This window comes from Tachypleus tridentatus, chromosome 12, assembly GCF_004210375.1.
Source record: "Tachypleus tridentatus isolate NWPU-2018 chromosome 12, ASM421037v1, whole genome shotgun sequence".
NCBI lineage: Eukaryota > Metazoa > Arthropoda > Merostomata > Xiphosura > Limulidae > Tachypleus > Tachypleus tridentatus.
The window spans coordinates 95,746,872-95,774,189 of NC_134836.1; the positions used below are offsets into that span (position 1 = coordinate 95,746,872).

Below are 27,318 nucleotides of genomic sequence, written 5' to 3' on the forward strand. Positions count from 1 at the left end.
GAATTTCGCACAAAGCTACTCGAGGGCTATCTGTGCTAGCCGTACCTAATTTAGCAGTGTAAGACTAGAGGGAAGGCAGCTAGTCATCACCACCCACCGCCAACTCTTGGGCTACTCTTTTACCAACGAATAGTGGGATTGACTGTCACATTATACGCCCTCACGGCTGGGAGGGCGAGCATGTTTAGCGCGAACCCGCGACCCTCGGATTACGAGTCGCACGCCTTACGCGCTCGGCCATGCCAGGCCTGCATATCTTGTAGGCTTTTATCATATTATTAATTAATTATAATTTAAGGCGTGAGTTTATGTATGTGTGTGTATACATATTTATGGTATAATTTGCATGTTTATATTAATTTGATATTTTTTGTTGTATTAACTACGCTTTCGCTCTTTCACATGTGCGAAATGGTGTGATGAAATTAAAGTGTGTTTTTTTTCTAATATAAGTGTTAATTGAATTTCTTTAAGTACTTTGTAATGAAGCGTCTTAGCTCTTTCACACGTGGCCCGGCATGGTCAGGCGTTCGACTCGTAATCCGAGTGTTGCGGGCTCGAATCTCGGTCACACCAAAAATGCTCGCCCTTTCAGCCGTGGTGGCGTTATAATGTTACAGTCAATTCCACTATTCCTTGGTTAAAGAGTAACCCAAGAGTTGGCGGTGGGTGGTGATGACTAGCTGCCTTCCATCTAGTCTTATACTGCTAAATTATGGACGGCTAGGGCAGATAGCCCTCGAGTAGCTTTGCGCGAAATTCAAAAACAAACAAATCTTTCACATGTGATTTAAAATGTTTCGGACATATTCTTTTCCTTTCATTTTATATATGATTAACACGCACTCTCCCTCTTGCGTTAGCTAGAAAAAGTTACAGTCGGTTTCATATCCTGGTGTTGGTTTATTTTACTCATTAACAGATAATTTGATTTTTACTAAAAGTCAGGGTTTATTTGTATCTTGTTTATGTGGCTATTGTTATATATATAACGGCCCGGCATGGTCGAGTGGTTACGGCACTCGACTCCTAATCCGAGGCTCGCGGGTTCGAATCCCCCCATTACACCAAATAACCTCTCACATTCAGTCGTGGGGACATTATAAAGTGAGGGTCAATCCCACTATTTGAAGATAAAGTTGTTTTACACTGCTAAATTTGAGACGGCTAACGCAAATAGCCTCCGCGTAGATGTGGGCGAAATTCAAAAACCAAACCTATACTTAATTTTCGACTATAATAAAAGAGTATTATATTTATCATATCAATATGTATCGTTCCATGTTGTAATTTTAAATTCAAACGAACACGGATTTTTAGTTCATCTGGTTCTAATATTGACATGTTTGACTGACTTATTCCAAAGATTGAAAGTAATCACTGATAGTTATAATTGAGATGTCTCCTTTCTTAACGTGTTTTATTCTGTGTTTTGTGGTTCATTTTATTAAACATTCACTGTTAAAAGTTTTACTGTATCTTTGTCTTTTTCTTTCCTTTTGTGTGTGCTCGTATCTACTAGAGTATTTCTGTTTCTTTGTTAAAATATATATTTTAAATATATATATAAAAATATATATATTTGTTACTATTTATAGCCAGTAAAAGTAATTTGACGACATCTGTTATCAGTTTTATTGTTTTTTTTTTAATTTCGCACAAAGGTACTCGAGGGCTATCTGTGCTAGCCGTCCCTAATTTAGTAGTGTAAGACTAGAGGGAAGGCAGCTAGTCATCACCCCCACCGCCAACTCTTGAGCTACTTTTTTACCAACGAATAGTGGGATTGACCGTCACATTATAACGCCCCCACGGCTGGGAGGGCTAGCATGTTTGGCGCGACGGGGATGCGAACCCGCGACCCTCAGATTACGAGTCGCACGCCTTAACACGCTTGGCCATGCCGGGCCAGTGTAATGTGTCGGTATTGTGATTTATAAGTTGTTTCTTATAGTTTAAAGTTATATTCCTAGGTTTACTGTTGTGAACAAAAGCCATTTCAAACCACCAAGCATACAATATAATATACGCTCCACTACCATATGAAACCTAATTTTAGTCTTATGATGTGTTCTTGTCCAAGATTACTGACAATCAGTGGAAATACCCGAAATCTGTATAGTTAAGTGATGGATGGTAAATCTAACGATACATCAGGGTTCAATTTAGATTTTGATAGGTAAGCAGATTGTTGGTTGAACAGTTCACAAAAATAAATTAGTAGCGTCAATGCCGCATATTCTTGAAATTCCTCCATAAATATACTATCAATGTGTGAGTGAAAGAAATTTTAAAACACAATAAAAATATTGAAAATTTTCGTAACAAAAGTAAGTACAATAACATTTATAACATTTCAATATATACTTTAAGCCAATTGCTCTGGCAGTTTTATACTTATGTAACTATTTGAACCTATTAGAGCATCTATAGATAAGTAATAATAAAAACCACCATAATATTCTTTGCATTCTGTTTGTATATACATAAAAGAGTTACTACAGTTTCCATTGTAACGTTCTAGTTGAAAAAGAGCTGTTCTGCATAACAATTACATGTTATTGTTACTTAAACTTCTAACGTAGATAACTTAGTATGTACAATTATGAACAGACTTTTCCTTAAGTGCAAATAGTTTTATTGCGAGCTATAGATCCTTTTAGCAGAGCCTTCAGTGATGTATATATATATATATATATATATATTAGTGAAAGTGAATACATTTTAATGAAGTTAAATAAGCAAAATCATAAAGAAGAACTGCGTTAAAAACAGCAAATCCAAACCTCTGACTAATTATATCAGCTCTAACGTAAAAACAAACCGAAACAAAAATAATTTTAAAAAATCGCTGCACTAATTGAAAAGATCTCAGGTAACAAGCTTATAATGTGGGATTATAAAATGTACCATAGGTTTTGGAGGTGACTGAGAAAAAGAACCCACATTGCGGTGGGGATACACCGTCTGTCAGTATTAACCTCCATTCATCAGTCTCACATAAGAAATAAAAGAGTAGCAGTAGATATAGTAATACAAATTAGGAGAGCATGTGGATGCTCAAGCCCACAACGTCCCACATCTATATTACTCTTCTATGCCTGCAGACCGTTGTGGGAAGATGACTGCTCTCCCAAGTAAAATAAAAATAATAATAATTTATATAAAAATAAGAAAAAGAAATAGAATACTACCATTAAGATGAAAACTTACCTCTTGATGTCAGCATTCAAGCCCCCAATATGGTAGAAAGACACTAACTGACAGCACAGAAAACGAGCTATATCAGCACGAAACGTCACATTTATAATCCTGCATTTCATAATCCCACAATATAGCTTGTGCCCTAAGATTTTTCAATTAGTATAGTGTTTTTTGTTTCACTCATTTTTGTTTCGGCTTGTTGTTTTAAGTTTTTTAAAATTGTAACAAATGAATATATATAACTTTAAATTCTATGATCAAATCACTTCTCAGAAAACAGAAATAATCTGTAACTTATAAGGTGTAAATTGAAAATAATGTAATAAATTATGTCTTTATCAAATCGACAGTTTTTTTCGGAGCTATCTGCACCTAACGGGTAAAAGTTTAGAACTGATATACTAGATACCTCGTCAAGTGCCTATTGTCAACTCTTGAGCCACTCTTATCTGATCACGAAATAGGACTGAACTCTTACTCTTTAACGAACGGAAGGTCCCAAACTGAGGAACGTGTTTCTCTTGCGTCAACCGAAACCGAACCACGGACTCTCGGGTTCACAATCTGATCAGTCTATGATCAGGAGGACAGACCAAATCACCGCTGGTAATAGATACTACGAGGTATGAACTGAGTTCGTTTTAGCTCGAACGATGTGTCATTTAAAGCACTCATAAAAGAGCACAAGAAAACAGTATTTTTCTTTGCATAACTATCATTTTTTCTATTCAGGTTTGAAACAAAAAGGCTGGCATCATTGTATCCAATTGTTACTAAATTTGTTCAGGTTTAATTTTTTATTTTACTTTATTTTTTCGCGTGAAAACGAAACAAACGTTTTTAAGTGGAAGCGTGAATAAGTTTTATAAGTTTTGGTTTGTTTTGAATTTCGCGCAAAACTACTCAAGGGATATCTGCGCTAGCCGTCCGTTATGTAGCAGTGTAAGACAAGAGGGAAGGCAGCTTGTCCTCACTACCCACCGGTAACTCTTGGACTACTCTTTTACCCACGAATAGTGGGATTGACAGACACATTTTAACGCCCGTACGGCTCAAAGGGCAAGCGTGCCACTGGGATTCGAACCAGCGACCCTCGGATTACGAGTCGAACGCCTTAACACACTTGGCCATGCCAGGCCACTGGACAATTTTAAAAGTTATTGTTTGTTTGTTTTTTCAATTTCGCGCAAAGCTAACCGATGGCTATCTGCCCCTAATTTAGCTACTCTACTTGGGCTACTCTTTTAACAACGTATAGTAGGATTGTTCGTCACATTATAAGGCCACCACGGCTGAAAAGAGATGTTTAATGTGACGGGGAATGCAAACCCGCGACCATCGGATTACAAGTGGAGATCCTTAGTCACCTGGCCTTTGAATAAAATCCACATTTGTAGAAAAATATATATCCATAACTGAAAATTAGGGACAGCTAGCGGAGACAGCGCTCGGGTAGTTTTGTGCGAAATTCAAAACAAACAAAATTACCAACGAATAGTGCAATTGATCGCACACTTTAACGCCCCCACGGTTGAAAGGGCGGGTATGCTTAGTATGACTGGGATTCGAACCTACTATCCTCATATTACGAGTCAAGCGCCCTAACTACCTGGCCATGCCAGTCTGCTTTGAGTAAATCGATAACAAATAATTTAGCAGTGTAAGACTAGAGGAAGGGCAGCTAGTTATCACCATCCACCGCCAACTCTTGGGCTACTCTTTTACCAACGAATAGTGAGGTTGACCGTCACATTATAACGCCTCCACGGCTGAAAAGACGAGCATGTTGGGTGCGACGGAGATTCGAACTCGCGACCCTCAGATTACGAGTCGCATGCCTTAACCCACTTGGCCATGCCGGGCCATGAAAATCGTACAAGTAAATTTTGAAAATACACTAACGAAACAATTACAGCAATCTTTTTCCATATTTGTTATTTCTTCTCATTTATATTATTTTCAAATTACATAAATACATGTAAACTGAGTCAAAAAGATAAACAAACAAGTGTAAGATATATTTATATATTTTGAAATTATAGAAGTCCTGAATGCTCAATAGCTTTACATTTAGGATCAATTAAAATGATAGAAGTTGTGATAAGGTCAATGTTCTCGCATCAAGCCGATGGTACATCGGTAAGTCAGAGGACTTACTACGCTAAAATCCGGAGTTCGATTCCTACAGTGGCTACAGCAGATAGTCCAATGTGGCTTTAGTCTGATACAAACACACCTCTTACCACACAAGTTATCTATTGAATAAAACATTTGTTTTTGAATTTCGCGCAAAGCTGCACGATAACTATCTTCGCTAGTCGTCTCTAATTTTGCAGTGTAAGACCAGAGAGAAAGCAGTTAGTCATCACCACCCACCGCCAACTCTTGGTCTACTCTCAGCCACGAGGGCATTATAATGTGATTGTTAATCTTAGTATTCGTTGGCAAAGGAGTAGCTCAGAAGTTGGCGGTGGATGGTATCGACTAGCCTTTCCTGTGGTCTAATACTTTAAAATTGGGGATGGCTGGCACAGACAAAATTCTTGTAGCTTTTTACAAAATTAAAAACACTTAAATAAATGCAAAAAAACCTAAAATTTAATATTACGTAAACAGAATGAAATACATTTTGTAATTACACAAAAGTGAATTCAATAACAAGAGGAAACTCTCAATAGTTGCGTCATTTGAAATTACTTTAGACAGGATTAGAGTAAATGAATCTAAAACACCTGAAATCAAATCGAGTATACCAAGCGTGGAGTGCGCGTTATACCCGATTCAATTTTGTTATTCAATAGGAATTTTAACAGTCTACCCTCAAATTGAAATTCTTTTATGCGGTCTTAGAGTAAATTAATATAAGGGAGGTCGGGCATGGTGAAATACGTCAGTGGAGAAGGTTGTCCTCCTATATTCAAAACTGGAAAAACTCAGAGCCATTCTATGAGCCACTATGTCGCAGCTAAAACGCAAGGGCAGTCAACCAGTAAGGCTTCAAAACGACGAACATTAATAATTTAAACACCAATCAATATAAACAAATGTATGGGTTGCATGAAAATTAAAACTAAACAACAACTAGCTAGAAATGTTTTGTTCAGTATTATAACCAAGTAAAACAATTAATGGATAAATACTGTTTGTATTAATCACAAATGCGATGTTTCTCTCAAACTAATTCATTATCATGCTTGTTCATACAATAACTCATTACTGAACCAAAAAGAAATGAAGGCAAAAATTACAAAACCAAATGAGTGGTGAAATCAAGTAAAATAGTCTCTAAATTAGCTGTAAGTAGCATTAATTGTGCATATTTAAAAATATTACGGATTGACAGTACACCGATACACACATTATAAGTATCTTCTGTCAAAAACTTTGCAGATCTAACTGATAGTATGATGGAAGCAATGTCCTATAACGCCTACTCACCACAGAGCGTACAGAAAATCAATAATGCTTTTCCCAGCATGACGAAACTCAAAGTTTGGCATGCGCATAAGAAGAATGACGTCACGCGAATAATAAAAATTGAGCAACAAATACGACCTCCATGGGTTGGTTAAGGTTGCTGGTTGCTTATGGTTAAGTAAATCTAGTGTTTTTAAATGATTGAAAACCTAATGCGCATATGCTGACATTGAAATAAGAATAAGTGCTGGGTTTTATCCTGTATTTTGACTTTATTTATGTATAACGAATAAGGAAACACTTCCGTTTTTATTTGTAGTGGCGTATTATGTATACACCTTGTTCTCCACGTATTTGTTTTAAATTAATCAATGCACGACGCTACACAGTGGTCCATCTGTACTGTGCTCGTCTTTTATATCGAAATCTGATATTTAGTGTTATAAGTCCTCAAATTACCGTTGGCTCTTATCTTCATTCACAGAAGCACGAATTTTGCGGTCAACATTTGAATGAACAATTTGTATATATGTCATCAAACTAGACCAAAATACGCTTGCAGAATTATATGCTGTTATCAATAGTTCTTTTGAAATATGGAAACTTTACTCACTTACAGATTTTAATTTTAATGACTTGTTCAGGTGACTTTACTTAAATAATATCAACTGGAAATCGATCATCTAGCTTATCTCTGAGGAAATGAGCAGCTCTGTGTTTATAGGAGTAGTTTAGCTGTCTCTACAACGTAATTACCGGTACACCTACATAATTCATTGTGACGCACCAACGCTAAGAGTATATTGCGGAAAAGTAAACACTTTCCAAGAATAACGTGTGTTTATTTCTAATTGAGTGTTAACTTCAGTTTTCCTATATACTCAATGACACAAACAGATAGGTATATAATTAAGTGCGCAGTTTCATAACACAATATGAGGTATTTGCAAAAGAACGATTATATTTTGATTTCGGAGCAGGGATGATTAAGTTCCAGGTACATCGTAAGACGAATTTTCTCTTAACACGATAATTTGACAGTTGATCAAATACTTTAGCTTAAATCTTGTTTGAGATGATTTAGGCTCGTAAAAAGTAATGTTTAATTTGGTTTACAAACTTCAGATTTTTCTGGTTTTTATTGAGTTTCTTTTTGAGAGTTCAAATTAATAACTTACTTTAAACAGATACAACTTCTAAAATGAATCTTTTTGCATGTCAGTGATTATGTTACTAGTGATGTCGCAATAACTTTTTAAACTGTATACTTTCCAGCGTAATTGGTTTGGTTTCTTTGTTTGTTTTTTTTAATTTCGCACAAAGCTACTCGAGGGCTATCTGTGCTAGCCGTCCCTAATTTAGCAGTGTAAGACTAGAGAGAAGGCAGCTAGTCATCACCACTCACCGCCAACTCTTAGGCTACTCTTTTACCAACGAATAGTGGTATTGACCCTAACATTATAACGCCCACACGGCTGAAAGGGAAAGCATGTTTGGCGCGACGGGGATGCGAACCCGCGACCCTTAGATTGCGAGTCGCACGCCTTAACACGCTTAGCCATGCCGAGCTTAATTGGTTTGTTTTGGTTTGGTTTGAATTTTGTGCAGAGCTACTCGAGGGCTATTTGCGCTAAGCTCCCTAATTTACCAGTGTAAGTCTAGAGAGAGGGCAGTTAGTCACCATCGCCCACCGTCAACTCTTGGACTACTCTTTTACCAACAAATAGTGGGATTGATCGTAACATTATAACGCTCCCACAGGTAAAAGAGCGAGCTTGCTTGGTGTGATGGAGATTTCAGCGTAGTAAGTTTTGTTTATAAGCTCGGTTAGCGAAGTATTTTTAGCATTAAAAATAAGTCTTAAACTTGTATCAAAATATGCAAAAATGTTCACCAAACAAGCAAATAAAATAAAGTTTCTTTTGTGATTTACAGATTACAAAGTAGTGACATTAATAGTGAAATATTATAAAATTAACTTAACTTGTTAAAAAAACATCAAAACTGATGATGACCCAAAAAAGTAGAATGCAGACATTGTTACTTGTTTTATGTGGTATTTTTATTACTCACAACAGCCCGTCCTTATATATATATTTGCTTCAAGTGGGCTCCTTGGCGCCATGAATAACTTACCTCTTATTTCAATTTCAATTTTTCAATAGAATTCCGATTTCTTCTAAATCCAAATGAATTTCTAGAAATCTATTAACTTTTTTCAAGAGAAGCCATTTTAACCTGTTATTAGAATAGTGAACAGGTTAATTTTGTTAAAAATAATTAAAAGTAAGCAAGCAGTGTGAAGGTTAGACACACTTTATTTCCTACTGAATGAAACGTCACACTAGTTACAGTTAATACGGATACAGATGGGTTGACATCAGAAAAAAGAGAAAAGGGAAGAGATATATCTTCGGTAATTTTATTTACCAAAAAGTTCCTTGTCACACACACATGTGGCACTACATATATACTTCCTTATAACTTTAGGTTGGCCCGACATGACCAAGTGATTAAGGCACTCGACTCGTAATCTGAGGGTAACGAATTCGAATCCCCGTTAGACCAAGCATGCTCGCCCTTTCAGCCGTGGGGGCGATATAATGTGACGATCAATACTACTATTTTTTGGTAAAAGAGTAGCCCGAGAGTTGGCGGTAACTGGTGATTACTAGCTGCCTTCCCTCTAGTTTTACACTGCTAAATTTGGGACGGCTAGCAGAGATAGCCCTCGAGTAGCTTTGCGCGAAATTCCAAAACAAAACAAACCAAAACTTTATGTTGCTCTTGCTGCCACACTTTCAGGAAGGAGACAGACACGTGATGTTAGAGTGATTGCTTGAAAACTGTTCTTCAAAGCTAGATAAAATGTGTGAATTATAAAAACACCGAATAATAATTAATTCCATACCAAGTACTCATCACTTCTTTTCACGAGCCCATCACCTATTGTTAATTTAGAAATACATAAGAAACACAAAGTAAAGGCTACCAAAATAACTCTGGCTAAATAAAAAAATCCTAGGATATAGATATGGTTTTCATTACCTTCAAAACGTTAAACAAAGAAGGGAGATCGTCTACAGGGTATGGAACCATAGGAGACTTGAAGCTTTTATTAATTTCATAGCTTGGTTTAATAACACTTTCTCAACATATTGGAGATTGGCAGACGAGGTCTTTTCCTGAGGACTGCCTGAGATACGTGTGTACTGAAAAGATAATGGACACTGAATATCTGATGCAAAGACATCGCGACGAATGTCAGGTTATTAACAATGACCTGCTTCGCAGTGTTCAAAGAGAATGGAAATAGCGTCTCCAACATTTTTTCGAATTACAAGGACAGTTGAGGATTACATTCTGTAAGATTCGTTGAAGTACCTGAAGTTCCAAACTTTTCGGACATCATGTAGTCGAGAAAAGAGTTCGCTACAAGGCCTTTGAACCGAATATTGAAAGTATTGTTGCTTTTATAACTGAAATCACGGAACATGTTCAACAGCGTTTCTGATCAAATCTTGGACCTTCTGCTCCACAGTCCAATACACTATCTACTAGGTCAAAGAAGGTATACTGTGTACTACTTGATGTTGATAAGAATTTATCTTAGACCTTTATTGGTTTACGATGAACATTTTGAACTAAATGTTTAACTGAGTGAATAATGCAGATCAAAACAAACCAAAACTTTTATGTTGCTCTTGCTGCCACACTTTCAGGAAGAAGACAGACACGAATATATAACTCTGGCTAAATAAAAAAAATCCTAGGACATATATATGGTCTTCATTACCCTCAAAACGTTAAACAGAGAAAGTAAATAAAGCAGCATTTAACGTTTCATGAAATGTCTAATGAAGAAGATTACGTTATTGATTTCAGGTTCAATAGTTTAACGACTGGTTATAAGAAATGATATACTTTTCATGAATATTCGTTTGAATTTCGGCCCGGCACACCACCAAACATGCTCACCCTTTCAACCGTGGGGGCGTTATAAAGTGATGGTAAATCCTACTATTCGTTGGCAAAAGACTAGCTCAAGAGTTGGTGGTGGATGGTTAAGACAAGCTGCCTTTTCTCTAGTTTTACAATGCTAAATTAGGGATGGTTAACGCAGATAGCCCTGGTGTAGCTTTACGCGAAATTCAAACCAAACCAAAGTTACCGAGAGTGGATGGGCAAAATCTTACTCGAATGTTTTAGTCTAGTTTTTAGAATTTGCCGTTCTTTAGAAATATTGTTTCAAGTGAGAATCGAAAATTATTTTTTTTCTGAATACATTTTTATAGGGTCAAGTCCCAGCTATGCATATAAAAAATTTTGTTTTAATGTTTTAATAAAATGTTTGGTTTCTTGCTTTTCTTAATATATGTTACTAAATTTAGAAAAAAAAAGCAAATTAAAACCTAATTGTTGATATATAACACATGTCGTTTCACAAAGGAAATAGAAGAAGTTGGTTTTAACACTTATTGTATAAATATTAGACAATTTTCAATTATTCAATATATACGTTTTTAGCTTGAATATTTGTGTTTTAGTGCAAAGATATTGAAGTTCTGTCCATTGCAGATTATCGAACCCAGAATTTTAGCTGTGTAAGGCTGACAAACTTACTGATACGTTTTTACTAATACAGTTACTTTGAAATTGTGTAGTAAAAAATCCTTACATTTGTTACAGAAACCCAGCATGACCAGGTGGTTAAGGCAGTCAGCTCGTAATCTGAGGGTCGTGGGTTTGAATCCTTAGAGCGTTATGATGGTCGGTCAATCCCACTGCTCGTTGGTAAAAGAGTAGCCCAAGAGTTGGCGGTGGGTGCTGATCACTAGCTGCCTTCCCTCTAGTCTAACACTGCTAAATTAGGGACGGCTAGCGCAGATAGCCCTCGTATAGCTTCGCGCGGAATTGAAAAACAAACAATCGTTTAAATTCACGTTCCTCTTATTTCATTCTTCATGAATGTGAAATTAGATGTGTGTAAAAACGAGATTTCAATGGATATCTATAATCCATAAGTCATATGGTCATTGGCCAAAGGATTTTAGAGCAATATCGTAAGTTATCAGATCGACTGTTGTAGAATTTTTGTATTTGTATTTAAAACGTTCGCACAAGAAGTACAAGACCTATTTGCATACAGTTATCTTCAATTTTGAACTAATAGACTAAAGGGAAGGTAGCTTAGTCACTCGCGCCCACAGTTAGCTCTTGGGCTACATTTTTTTTGTCTAATAGTGGGATGTGACTGCCACTTTTATAGAGCGCTCACATCCTCAAAGAACGGAACTAGTTGTTGTTTTTTTTTGCATCGAGGCTCGAGCCATAAATCCTTATATTCACAGCTCGGGCATGCTAACAGATGAGCTGCGTCCGGTTCTTTAAACCAGTTTGTTTGTTTGTTTTGTTTTTTAGAATTTCGTTCAGAGCTACTCGAGGGCTATTTGTGCTAGCCGTCCCTAATTTAGCAGTGTAAAGACTAGAAGGAAGGCAGCTAGTCATCACCACCCACCGCTAACTCTTGGGCTATTCTTTTACCAACGAATAGTGAGATTGAGCGTCACATTATAACGCCCCCAGGGCTGAAAGGGCGAGCATGTTTGGCGCGACGAGGATGCGAACCCGCGCCCCTCAGATTACGAGTCGCACGCCTTGACACGCTTGGCCATGCCGGGCCTCTTTAAACCAGAGTAGAATAGAATAATTGAGAAAAGAACAAACAAACAAATCATGTGTCCATATATATTTCGTTTGTATGTTATCTAGCAAGAAGTTACACTATGAGCTATCTTTGTTGTGCCCACCATGGCTTTCGAAACTAGATTTTTGTTCATATACCTAGCTATCTTTAGAGTTACTATAATAAATGTGTGACTGTATTATATTTAACAACAACATTTTGAGTCAAGCGGACCAATTGTGTGATTATTATTATTATTTGTAACGAAGAAGGATCTACATGAGATCCGTAAACATGTGTAGCGTGATTTAAAAAAAATATCTTTATGCAGTAAGTATTCGTACGGATATAGTGATCGTAGTAGTTTTTTTATTTCCACAAAGTTTTTTTGTTGGCACTAGCATAAATTATTTTTCCACACGTTTTACGACTTCGTGACGACGAGAAACCCACTTGAAGTAAAAATGTATCTCAAGATGGCTGGTATGGGTATTAACACTTCTACTAATAAAGCAGAGAGCAACGTTTCGACCTTCTTAGGTCATCTTCAGTTTAAAAAAAACATGTACCCGGCAACGGTCAGTTGCAAACTTCTTCTTTGTTAACCTTAAGATGGCCTAAAAGGTCAAAACGCTGTTCACTGCTTAATCAGTAGAAGTGTTAATACCCATATCAGCCGTTATGAGATACATTAAAACGCTGTTTTCTGCTTTATTAGCAGAAGTGATAATACCCATACCAGCCATCCTAAGACATATTTTATACTTGCTTCCTCTTCAAAGTGTATATAATGTCATGATCGCATCCACATCGAGAATTTTACTTTTCCACATTTACAAGTGAGCTTCGAACCTAATGCCTCTGACAGTTGTCTTCTAAGATATGCACGGCCTTGACATAAAATCTGCTGGCCGTTCTTATTCTTCCAAATAATTCGTATAGATATGGTGTTATAATAACACTATGACCTCAAAAAAGTTAAGTAGTGAAGTTTCTCTATCTACCCCCAAATAAACAAAATCATTGTCTACCTTCAGTTATCTCAATTCTTAGGTTGACCAAAACCTTTACATTCCTCATACGACAGTGTATATTTTGTAAAGCTTAAAACAATATTAAAGAAGTATCGGATGAGTGCTCCCACCCCCGGAGTTGTAGTACCTTGCGTAGTCTAACTTACACTGACAGATACTTGTCAAGGTGATAATTGTTGTTTTTTAGTAAGCACAAAGCTGCACAATGGGCTATCTGTGCTCTGTAATAATTTAACTTTAACAACAGCTATATACAGATTGTTAATATTTTAGTGATTTTGTCTTTTGCTGTTTGTCGTAACTGAAATAAGTGTTCAAAACGTTCTTCTTTCATGTTTTCTTCACACCCCCATGAAGAATGCTTCAGTCGACCTGCCCAAACATTTATCGATCTGATTTGTTTCGAAGATTCGAACGAGCTGAGCAAGCGCATCCTGACGCTAGACTGGTTCCTTCTTCTAAATAGTCACCATCGAGCTCTTCTGCAACTACCAAAATCATGTGACGCTATATGACTTGTTTGAAAGACCAATGGCTGATATAAATGTTTACTTTGATATTTGGAAAATTTCAAGGACCGAACCAAAACCAAGTGAATTCTGACCTTTGCGTCGTCGATACCAGGAGAAGTGAAGTTAATTTAGGGTACGTACACAAGTTTCATCTAAACGATCTTGTAAAGAACTTGAAACGTCAGGTTGACATAGTCTATGTGTTTAGAAAGTAACATAAAGAATGAAAACGGATTTTATTTTAAAGTGAATTTCACAACGAAAACTGTTTTGGTATTTGTAAAATGAATGTGATATTTCTGTTCAATCAGTTAAAAGTATATTATAGAATCATTATTCCCGAAAGGAAACTACCCTTATCATGTGGTTGTCAAGTTTTTCTATGTACCAGTAATATTTATTCATATTAAATAAGTAAATAAAATAAAATAAACTTTAAAAAGGTATGCTGCTGATATCAACTTTCAATTAATATATATTATTTCGCATGCGCAAGATAGTTATTTATTTCAATGGTGTTAATCAGAACAAAAGATAGTTTTGAAGTCATTACAATAAAAAAAAAATTTCAATGTTCCTTTTTGGGTGTTCCAGTGAAACAAGACACATAAAGGGGCCCGGCATAGCCAGATGGGTTAAGGCGTGCGACTAGTTATCTGAGGGTCGAAGGTTAGCATCCCCGTCGCACCATACGTGCTCGCTTTTTCAGCCGTGGGGGCATTATAATGTGACAGTCAATCCCACTGTTCACTGGTAAAAGAGCAGCCCAAGTGGGCGGTGATGACTAGCTGCCTTCCCTCTAGTTTTACATTTTACATTGCTAAATTAGTGACCGCTAGCGCAGACAGCCCTCGAGTAGCTTTGCGCGAAATTCAAAAACAGACAAACAAACAATAACACATAAAGGCATTACAATATTTTATAAAGTTATCCCTGAGATATAAGAATTATTTTTATTTTTTAATACATTAAACACTAAATATATATATATGTTACATAATAATTTGTTGTGACATGAGCGTATAAACTGAAAGTTCAAGTAATTAATAATCAAAGATTTACAAAGAGTATGTAAAAACAAATGGTTATTAGCAAAGTAGACTCGCTTATTAATAAAACGTTGTTTGTTCCAAAAACATGTGAGAACAAATGTCTTAGTTTTGGGTCGTAAAATTATGTTCTTTTAGTCGGATCTGATAATACTTTACTTAAATCACAGTTTACTTACGTAACGTAGTATGTAGGTCTCGTGATATATATGCAGAAATCATACAGTTCACAAGGACTAAACAAGTAATTACACATTAATTAATATTTTGCTATTTCGAATACGTTTAGCTTTTTAGTCATTAGCATTCTAGTTCACATCAACTTTATAAACAATACAATTGTTTTAAAAATAGCAGTAAGTTAGTTTTTACTGCAACATGCAGCACCAACATTTGAAGGAAAACAGAATTAATAAGACTTAATAAGCAGTCTCAAGAGATCCTCTAACGTAATATGAATATACAGAAATAAAGACAACTATATACAGATTCATTGATTTCATTCTTTATCATTGTCCTAGACACCCAGAGGAAAACCGATACAGCTATAAAATGGTTTTGGTGATCGAATTACAAAAAAAGATGTTGACAAGTTTCAGGTGTTCTATAGTTTTGTGGTAATAATGGTGTTTCTTTTATTTTATCAAAATGAGGATGAAGTGTTGAAAATATTTCCGTAACAAAATATTATTCTGGTATTTAATGCATTATGATACTTGAAATAGTTTACAGGATTGTTGAAATAGGATTAAAATATTGAGGGAAATTACAACAACAGACACTTGCATATTGTGTTACAGGAGTAAAATTACAACAATAGACACTTGCATATTGTGTTACAGGAGTAAAATTCCTATGCTGAAAAAAACGTTCTAACAAGAAAAAAAGTAGTACTGTATTTTTTAATTTCGCGCAAAGCTCCACGAGGACTATTTGCGTTAGCCGTCCTTAATTTAGGAGTGTAAGATTAGAGGGAAGGCAGCTAGTCATCACCTAACATCTACTCTTTTGCCAATGAATAGTGGAATTGACCATCACATTATAACGTATCCACGTTTGAAAGAACGAGTGTGCTTGGTGGGATTTTCTTTTGAACTCGCGACTCGCAGATTACGAGGCAAGCACCCCATTCTTCTGGCCATGCTGGCCTAATAAAATAGAAATTGTGACAACTTAGTAGCAGATTAATTAACTTGTGTAAAGGATTTACTATTATATATTTATTTTAATATCTATATTTTGTTTTAATTTAACTTATATTTAGAAATGCATGTAACTTATGCTGTTATCTGTGTATTGCAAAAGTCCCGCATATTCTCTAAATTTGTGAAAGATTCTCTTGTGTAAGAAGCAACAACATATATTTTACTAAAGCACTAGTGTATCTTCGAATATTCTTCCCGACTGAATATTATAAAATTGACTCACCAAGTGAAAGTTTAATATTGTTGGTTTGCTATAGTTAGTATACTACAAACTTCAGAAGCATTAACTGTGATAAACGATAATAAATCGAGAAACTACAGATATTTGGCCAAAAAACAGTTATAGATATCGAACATTATAAACCGTTTAACTTCAGAGAATTAACTTTGGACGTTTGTACTTCTACGAGGACATAAGATGTCTTCGTCAGTGAATAGTCACTTTGAAAACAGTGTGATGCCAGCCGAGAACGGAGCTTTTGTTTGTTTGTTTGTTTTGGAATTTCGCACAAAGCTACTCGAGGGCTATCTGTGCTAGCCGTCCCTAATTTAGCAGTGTAAGACTAGAAGGAAGGCAGCTAGTCATCACCACCCACCGCCAACTCTTGATCTACTCTTTTACCAACGAATACTGGGATTGACCGTCACATTATAACGCCCCCACGGCTGAAAGGGCGTGCATGTTTGGCGCGACCGGGATGCGAACCCGCGACCCTCAAATTACGAGTCGCACGCCTTAACACGCTTGGCCATGCCGGGCCGAGAACGGAGCTATTAGCTACTTATTAAGTGTACTGTATCAGTATAAAATCGAAATTAATTCGCTTATCGTGAACAGTCAGTAAAACATTCAGTTCCAGACTAAATAGAAGACTCAATATTCTTTGTACAATTTTTGTATATAAATTATTATTATTTGTAATAACCACTATTATTAATATTATATTATTTTATTGTTGTTTGTGTATTAAAATATGCTTCTGTTAAGAAAAAAGTGTGTATCAATATTGATGCCAATTATAATAAATTTGATAGATATTCAATTAATTTCTGAATTTGAATTACAAGTTAACTTGGTTTCATACTATTACGTAATAATAATACGTAACATAATAAATCGGAGTCTTTTCCCAAATAAATTATGATATGTAACATAATGAACTGGAGTATCGTCCGGGATGAAGTACAATGCGTAACAATTGTTAAAATGAAATACAGTTTCTGTGGGCAATGCACATAAAAATAATTAAATTGTCAAATTGAGACTAAGTTTTTATGGAACTTAAAAATATGTTATATATGATTCAAATTTTAGAATAAACGCCATTCTTGGTGCACTTGATTCAATCCTTCGTCCAATTTTAACTTGCGTGATTATCATGAGACAAATAATTTAACATAATCTACATTCACGTTTTTAATCTTATATAGCAAATCCATAACTGACGTAAGATGATCATGCATTAATTTTCTAACATAAACAAGTTCGAACTGATCCAATTTAATGCGCGTTATAAATTATAATGACAAATGATAATAACTTTGGAAGACACGTGGATTGTTACAGTTTCTGTTGTTAATTACTCAGTACGTGTTTAAAAATGCATCTATTGTCTGTAGCTGAACGTAAAGAATTGTATGGTTTGTTTTGTTTTGAATTTCGCGCAAAGCTGTTCAAGGGCTATCTGCGCTAGCTGTCAATAATTTAGCAGTACAAGACTAGAGGGAAGGCAGCTAGTCATCACCACCCACCGCCAACTCTTGGGCTACTCTTTTATCAAAAAATAGTGGGATTGATCGTCGCATTATAATGCTCCTCACTGCTGAAAGGGCGAGTATGTTTGGTTTGATGGGATTCGAACCCTTGACCTTCGGATTATAAGTCGCGTACCTTAACCACCTGGCCATGCCGGGCCTAAGAGCTGTATGACAAATCAAACAAACACTACAAGGACAATAAATATAGGAGACAATATATTGCAAGTAATTGTCGTGGAATTAGCCAGGCATTAATGATAAATAATGCAAAACATTAAATTAAGAAATCAATAGAAGCATAAATAAATACGATGATTTTGTGCATCAAATGTTGCAAAAACAAATGCGTTTATTTATTTAAATTCAATGTATGCAATGGCTTAACAATGTTTCTTTTCTTAGGGGAGGATTCTACAATTCAGTTTCAGTTTTTATTTTCAGAGAGAGTTAAGTAGTAAGAATAATGAAATAATTACTTTATGCATTCACATTTTAACTTTTGTATGAGAAACGGAGATATTAATCCTTTCAAGCTTTCATCAATGGAAAAAAAAATGTTTTGACTAAGCTAAAATAGTTAGTGAGTATTGTTTACTAGCTGCTTTCCCTCTAGTTTATTTTATTACTGCAAAATTAAGCCTGCAGATAACCCATGAGTAGTTTTGCGCGAAATTCAACAAACAAACATAGCTAGTGGCAAAATATGAGTTATACCTCAAATAACTGCACATGCGCATAGAAAGGAAAGCTAAAGTGTGATTTATTCATTTATTCTTTGTCAATATTTGCTTTAAAATGACCTTAGAACCTTTAAGATCGGAACCATTACAGTTTAGTATAACATGTAGAAACTCTGTTGAATATCCACACTTATGTGAATCGACTGTATTGCTTTTGTTTTTACGTCGCTTCTCCTTTAAGAACTCCAATGATCCAATTTATTTCTATTCACTGAAGTAAATTCAGGATCTTAGCAAGTTTCTTAACGTTTCGGTAAAAAGCGTCATCTTTTTCTATGGATCACTCGCTTTCATTGGCACTTGTTCCCAATGAAATTCTCCAGAGATTAATGAGACTCCTGTGAAATTCAAATCAAACACCTATCAATCATTGGGTTCTTTATGAGATCTTAATTGACACTAAAACACGAATAACACTATATTAGCGCGCGTGTGCGTGCGTGTATAACTGTACAAATACGTACTGTTCACGATAACTATTTATTCTTCAGAAATAGTGAGAAGCTTTTTGTGGCGACTGTGTGTCATAGGTAACTTATAAGAAACCACATGATGTATTTAAACTTGGGGATATATTCCAAAAGACCTTTTACATAACCTTCAAGACATATGAAACTCTTCTATAAATACAACGTTATTTGTTTTTAAATATATATATAATACTTTGAAATAATCGTTAACCAAATAAACCCAAATAGTATTCATTAGGCGTAACTTATAATTGTATTTTTCTTCAACATTACTTTAAGACTTTTTTATAAAGTATTTTTAAATGCCAGTTTATTTTTGTTTAAATAAGTTATATATTTGTAATGTAAATGTTTGGTTAGCATACGTTTTGGTGTCTAACTTAATTATTAGTAGTAGTCTTATATTTTCTAAAATTCGTACAGTACCTCTATTACACGTCAGATGATATGCTTAATATTTTACATTTTAAGTTCAATCGTTAAAAGGTAGAAATATCTTATTAGATGCGTATTTAAATTTCACTGGAATAAACTGCCAGAAATACGATCGAATCCCGGTCGCCAAAGATTAACAGTTCATTAGCTTGACACTAGGAGTGCTGAGAACATAAAAAATGTTAATTTTCTGGTAATGACCAATCCACCCTCAATGGCACAGCCGTATGTCTGCCGAATCACACCGCTACAAACCGGGTTTCGATACTCATGATGATAAAGTGCATATAGCTCATTGTGTAGCTTTGTGCTTTATTCCAAAGAAACAAAACAAGCTAATGATAACGAATTTCTTAAACTAGAACGTATGCCATTAATGATTTTGTTGTAACGTGATTAGTGTACAGTCACTCTACACGACAGTGAAAGAAATGAATAAGAGAAAATATCGAACATTGACGTTGCATGTTTGTGTTAACTAGTGTATCAAAGCATTTTATACATTCTACGTGCACATGTAGTTGCGAAAAAAATGTCATTGTCATACCTTTTTAACCTAGAAAAAACTGAGAACAAAGGCACGTTTTGTTCGCAGTTATTGTGGCACCGATTGATATTCAATCATAAGCTTGTTTAGCTTCATACAGAATATTTTGAATATCGGTCTTAATAAATCGTTGTAGTGATAGGACTGTAGTACCAAAGTGAAGATATACATATAGTTAAGAAATCTTCCCAATACAGAGGAACCAACAGGAGTCCCATTAGGTTTCGGATTATTTTTCAGAAAAGTTATAAATGGTTTTTGTTTTACTTTCACACTGACCAGTTTAACAAATTTTTTCTTTCGTATATATTATAATTTATTGAAAAAACACATTATAACTAGGGTTATAGGGTTACCAAAAGGTTTTACAAGCGTGATGTCATCACATTTCCTTATTGATTCATCATAATTGATTAATATTTTGGTCCTACAAATATCAACATATACAATTATGGCGATTTTGTCATTTTATCAAAAACAAATCAGTTACAAAAATAACATTTTATCGTTAAAACAAAATATGGTTACCCGAGTAAAGAATATCCCAAAATGGCGTTTCCCAGAAACACAGTGTGTACTTTACTCTATTAATCACTCATGTCGAACATTCTATAGTTTTTCCTTTTACAATTAAGGAGGATATTTCACACAAGTAAGTTTATAATATCCACCGATACAACTACACATAGATTATACGTCTTAAAATTGGCGTACTTCATGACTAGATGAAAATACGTTTTTTTGTTTTATTTATCACCTGTAAAGAAGCACGAATATGCCATAGAGGTGGCGTTATTTTCCACGGGTGTGTTTAGCATATTTACGACACTGATCAAAAATAATAAAAGCAGTTTTGGTGTATAAGGTGTATTTGTGGGGACGTGGGAGTGTTTGCGTGGGCGTGGGTGGGTGTTTATTTACAACATAAGTGGATACACATTTTATTAATGTTGTTTTCAATAACATGTTTAACCGAGTAGAGATTATAAACTAACCTTAATCTGAAGATGGCTTCCGTAAACAACCTTTTTAACAGGTTTTTTTTATAATTTAGTCGCGCAGCTCAATCACATTTATTATTGTATAGATGTGCATGACTAAAATTTAAAATTAATGCAAGTAAACAATTAAAAGTGTAAACTATTAAAGTAACATTTTGAGTAAAGGTTGCATAACGTCAGCAACAGTTAAATGTAAAAAAAGGTTTAATGGAACGCTGCACTATATTATAAGGGATTTATATCAAAGTATGTACTATTCAGTCCTCAAAGCACATATATTTTACACTGAACTTGATATGTGGTCACCAAACTGGTTTAGTTTCATTGTAGCTTCATTATGTTTCATTAGTACAGTATAATTTGTTTATTTTTGAATTTCGCACAAAGCTACTCGAGGGCTGTCTGCGCTAGCCGTCCCTAATTTAGCAGTGTAAGACTAGAGGGAAGGCAGCTAGTCATCACCATCCACTGCCAACTGTTGGGCTACTCTTTTATCAACGAATAGTGGGATTGACCGTCACATTCTAACGCCCCCACGGCTAAAAAGGCGAGCATGTTTGGTGCGACGGGGATGGAAATTATTAATTACAGTATTATTCATGTTCATAAATACGTGTTTAAGTATACTTCATTTACTTTCAAAACATGAACTTTTTTAGTTTAATCTAAAAAAGCCATTAGATTGTTAGGGGAAATCATTAAAAATGATTGAATAATAAATTAATTTATTCAGACTGAGATGAGTATAACATTAATGAAACGGAATCACACCTCAAGTTATTGTGTGTAAAAATAAATATTTACAAATAATTATCTTAAAGAGCGTAAGAAACAATCAGATAAAACATGTTTTGTAAGTAACCTTATTGACAATAGATAACATGAGAACTATTTTATATTAAACCAACGATCTCTGTATTAGATAAAGTTTTAAACAATTTTAGACATAAATGAAGGAATTTTCTCTACGCAAAGTCCTGGCGGTAGATTTGATTTATGGAGGTTGTTTGTAAACTTTCACACAAAACCACCCAAGGATTAATTTTGCTAATTTTGAAGTGAGAAGCTTAAAAGTGAAAACCTAATCAGCATCACCAACCGGAAACTCGTAGTGTTCTTTAATCGAACAGTGAAGTGTGGTAATTAAAGTGTATAGCACTTTTTTTACTGGAGGTAACGGGACGTGAACCATATATTTTCGGATCCACAGTCTAACATGGAAATCAATGGATCACACTCGGTTCAGTCAAGGAGAGGTTATCTTCATTTATGTTTAAGTTTTATTTATTGCGTTGTTTTTGTAAAATAATTTCTTGATTTCATTTCTCCTTCTCCTGTGTTAATACATAGCACAAGAACTGACAATAGTTGTTTGCTACTCTTTTGATAGATCGTTTTGTAAATCTGGTGTTGAGTATTTTTAATATTTTCAGTTATAGTCTCGTTGTATTGCATATAGAACAACGTTTGTCAATATTATATACAATATATATAAAAATTATATAAAGTTTGTTTATCCGTTTCTTGTCTTGTATTTCGTCTCTAGTGAGATCTATAAAAGACGTTCAGTTTCTTCTCAATATCTGTCTTTAAAAACACATAATGCTTTTTATAAATCTGTTTTTTAATGGTAGCGTTTAATATTTACGTTATGCATAAAGCAGAAAAACTAATTACCAAAGATTTAACAAGTAGGCTTGGCATGGCCAGGTGGCTAAGGTCGTTGGTTCGAATCCCTGTCACATAAATATGCTTACCCTTTCAGTCGTAGGGGTGTTATAATGTTACGGTCAATCCTACTATTCGTTGATAAAAGCCCAAGAGTTTGGTGGTGATGACAAGCTGTCTTCCCTCTAGTCTTATACTACTAAATTAAGGACGGCTAGCGCAGATAGCCCTCGTGTAGCTTTACGTGAAATTCAAACCGCACTTAACAAGTGAAGATAAATTTTCAATATATGAACAAACAGTAATTGAAATTAAAAGAAAAACTAAACTAATTTATATAAGTAACAAAAAGTACCACCACAAAGTTTTTCTTTTTCACCTCAATTTAAAATATTTAAATAGGTTACCTATATTATCTTTTTGTAAAATAATGGGAAAGAAAAACTGCAAATAAAAACGTTTCACTCAACAAATTTCTGTTCTTTATTTAATAGAATATATTGATATAATACGAATAATTAAACTACAAAAGTTGTCAATTATTACAAAATGCTGGTCTAAAGATGGTAACTAAATTACGTTATTTCCATGTTTGTATCATTAGTAAAAGAAGAGATAAAATCTGGCAAAATACATTAAGTAAAATATGTGAGAAATTAAAACCACATTGTAATTATTAAATCATGTTTACCCTGTAAGTTTGTATTATGAACAAAGCTTAGTCGAAAGTAGATATTTTTATATCTGCTTTTGTAGTGTTATATTTGAATGCTTCCATCACTTGATATTATTTAAGTTTTATTAAGATAAATAATATTAATAAGTTGTTAGTTCTATCCAATTCTGAAAGTGATTTTAGGGTATTATTATTCCAATACTTTCATGTAAAAATGTGTGTTTATTAAGTTTATTACGTTTTTAATTTTATACTATTATGCTTTATTTAAAAACAAATATAAGGATAAACATAAAATAAATGTTATTTACAGCAGTTTAAAATTAATTTACAGTGTTATAATATTCTTCACAATTATCTGAATATTTAGTTTTATGTACAATATACTTAAGTTTTCTAATGATTTTTTAAATAGAATAAGAATTTTTTAAATGCTTATTAGTTTTATTTTTATGAAACTTACATCTTATGAAGTCAAAGTATGTGTTTCTAATTAAATTATACATAGCAGGAATCTCGGCATGGTCTAGTGGTTAGAATGGCTAATAACAGATCAGAAAGTCTAATGCTCAAGTATTGATGTTTCTGAACTCGCTTCATACTTTTAATTGTCGGCGCGCTATAGAAGTGGCAGTCATTTCCTTGATTAAGTTTCTGACGCTCGGACTGTGAACCTAAGAATTAATGCCTCGTGACTATTAACTCACGTTCTGCACTTGGTGGCTGGGTCTGTTGATTGCTTGTCTTCTCTCTAATGTATATATCAATTCAAAAATTTAGGATAACATGCGTAGAAAGTATTAGAGTGGCGTTTCGGGGGATTTTGAAACAAACAAATAAACAGTTCTAGCGAGTGCTAGCGATTTGCATGTTCTTTTAATCAGTAACTCGAAATCAGGCACGATTATAGTTAAATCCTCGGTGGTCTTGTTGTGCATATAAAGCAACTTTCCGGCCGCAAGCACCAACAAATTACATAACTTATCTTAACCTTATAACTCTACTTCACAAATTGTTTATTCTTCCACTATGTTAACCATTCAGCTCAGTTTCCTTATATCTTTTAATTTACAATACGGAATTAATTATATTGTTTGCAGTCATGAATGATATGTTGTTCCTACGTTTTGAATTAATGGTACTAGTTAACTTTTGTTGTTCTCATTATAAGGTTACGAAGTAACAGTATCACCCTCTGCAAACTTCTTAAGATTGCCCAGAATATTAAAGCTTTTTGATTTTATGTTTCATTCTCTGTTCAACATAATACGACAGTACATCACCTTGATTATATATGTATTAAACGTCTCGGGCTGAACTAGATTTAATGGTTAGCGTTCCTGGCTGTGGTATTTCTGGTATTTAGATAAGAGTAGCCTTGTAGGTATTTAATGTTAATGACTAGCTATCTTCTCAACAGTTCTTAATTAGGGATGTTTATACCTGAGCTTTATGGAGTTATGTTATTCAGATTGGAAATATCAAATATGCTCTGTAGAAGACAAGAGGCATAGACGAATCTAAACTTTCTAAGTTAAACATATCTTAGAATCACAAGATTCTAAGGTACCAAATGCCTTGTCATCTAATTAGTGACGCGCATAAATGGATTAACGAGATTCCCACTGTCCCTATCTACTATCTAGCGAAACCACAGCCAAGGGAACGGGCTTGGAGAAATCAGGGGGGAAAGAAGACCCTGTTGAGCTTGACACTAATTGAGTGTCATGAGTGATCGTGAGATGATATTTTCTTCCAACATGAGAAACAGGTACCTAACTGTAGAATCATTTATAAACATACTTTGTTTAAGTATGTAAACAAACTTATGATTAGTAATTATCATAATTACTAAAAATGACATCAAAGTTTGTACTGTATAAACGCCCCGGCTACGTCTACTTAACTTTAACAAACCAGTTATAAACACTTGAAGTTATTCAGTATTGTGTTGCATTCAAAGATACTTCTATAACCCTTGAAGTCATTCAATCTTGTGTTGTATTCAAAGATACTTCTACAAACACTTGATGTCATTCAATCTTGTGTTGTATTCAAAGATACTTCTACAAACACTTGAGGTCATTCAATCTTGTGTTACATTCAAAGATACTTCTACAAACACTTGAGGTCATTCAATCTTGTGTTACATTCAAAGATACTTCTACAAACACTTGAGGTTATTCAATCTTGTGTTGCGTTCAAAGATATTTCTGCAAACACTTGAGGTCATTCAATCTTGTGTTGCATTCAAAGATACTTCTACAAACACTTGAGGTCATTCAATCTTGTGTTGCATTCAAAGATACTTCACTTCTATTTTCTTGACAAGTAAGCAAAAACGTGTAATGGAAATTGTAGTTGAAATATATGTCTGAAGTCAGATGGGTTTGTATTTGTGGATAATGTATTTGTGGATAATGTATTTGAGGTGTCTTATAACCTAGAAACATCAATTAAAACGCAAACGTTTTAATGTATTTATAAGTAAAAGTGGGTAAAATGTGTAAGTTCTATTGTTATGATTTGTGAGAATAAATGTGTGCAGAGATTGCGTTATTTTAAACACAAACTTAACCAGGTTTGCGATGGGTTCGTATATATGTGTGTATATGTTTCGCTGATCAAATAAGTAAGTTTTACAGTAAGTGCACTATACATACAGACTGAATTATCTCTTTGCAGCCTTTCTGAAGCAACCTGCTAGAAAAGTAAATGCATACGACAAAGTTGCTTATTGCAAAGAAAAAATTTAAACAGAAGGAATGAAACCGGAAACTTATTTATGACTTATTCAAGACAGCAACAAAGAAACGAGCCAGGTCACAAGGGATATGTATAGATCTCAGCAACCTTAACTTAATTTATCTTAGTCTGAGCTAAACAACAAATCTGCCTGAATTTTACTTTATATGTGTCACAGGAGAATTACCAAACTGAATCGTTAATTTCATTTAAGTATGTCCAACTGCTTCAATAAAGCTCCTATATAACTTGAATAAACTTAACTATGATGGTATGCTAATATATCATGATTATCACTTGCTATAGATTATATCATTCTATTCATGGATAACAACAATACAGTTCAATGCAGACATTGCTATAGTTTTAACTGTAAATGAAATATTACATAAAATACAAATCTAAATTCTGAATATTCAGCTTTGCAAGGGTTTGTCGACTTCGTGTAATTATCCTTCTAACCAACGAGTCGTATAAAGGAAATCTTCTTACAGGATGCAATAAAATATAAATAGATTTTTATGAAAAAATATATAGGTGCCATAAACTTAATTTTCTATCTAATTGAATTATTTTTGAAACAATATTGTAGATTAACTGTAAATACGGCTAATACTTTTATTGGATTACTATTAAAGGATTATCATAAATTAACGAGTAACAATATAGCTCAAGTTGGATAATTATTGCAGGAATATCGTAGATTAATAACAAATAGGTATATCATTCATCCTGAGTATTTGGCATTAATCAATAGTAAATACAGCTAACCCTCATGTTGAGTGATCGTGAGATGATATTTTCTTCCAACATGAGAAACAGGTATCTAACTGTAGAATCATTCATTTAAATTCGTCAACTCAATAATATACTTATTTGTGCGTTTCAATCATTTGATTTTTTATTTCAGACGAATTGTTTCTTTTAAAGTTAAACATAAAGCTACACAGTGGGCTATGTGTGCACTGCCCATCATGGGTACCGTAGTCCTGTTTCTAGCGTTGCAAATCTGCAGAAATACCGCTTTGCCACTGGGGTTAAGGGGGGTGTCTCTGACGAACTGTCATAGCGTTTATGGATAAACTTCTCACAAGATAATTTTTTTAGTTATTATTTCTACACAGACATTAATCGAAATGAAAATAAACATAACTTAAACAAGAAAGGGATT

General features: G+C 34.4%; 1 pseudogene across 1 annotated transcript in view; it reads left to right on the forward strand.

Moving 5' to 3' along the window:
• Positions 1 to 13,704: 13,704 nt before the first annotated feature.
• The window catches only part of LOC143234070 (putative G-protein coupled receptor CG31760), a 112,601-nt pseudogene continuing 98,987 nt past the window's right edge, over positions 13,705 to 27,318 (forward strand). The window contains exon 1 of the transcript XR_013018506.1: positions 13,705 to 13,986. The product of XR_013018506.1 is annotated as a putative G-protein coupled receptor CG31760 (transcript). The remainder of the gene's footprint in view (positions 13,987 to 27,318) is intronic.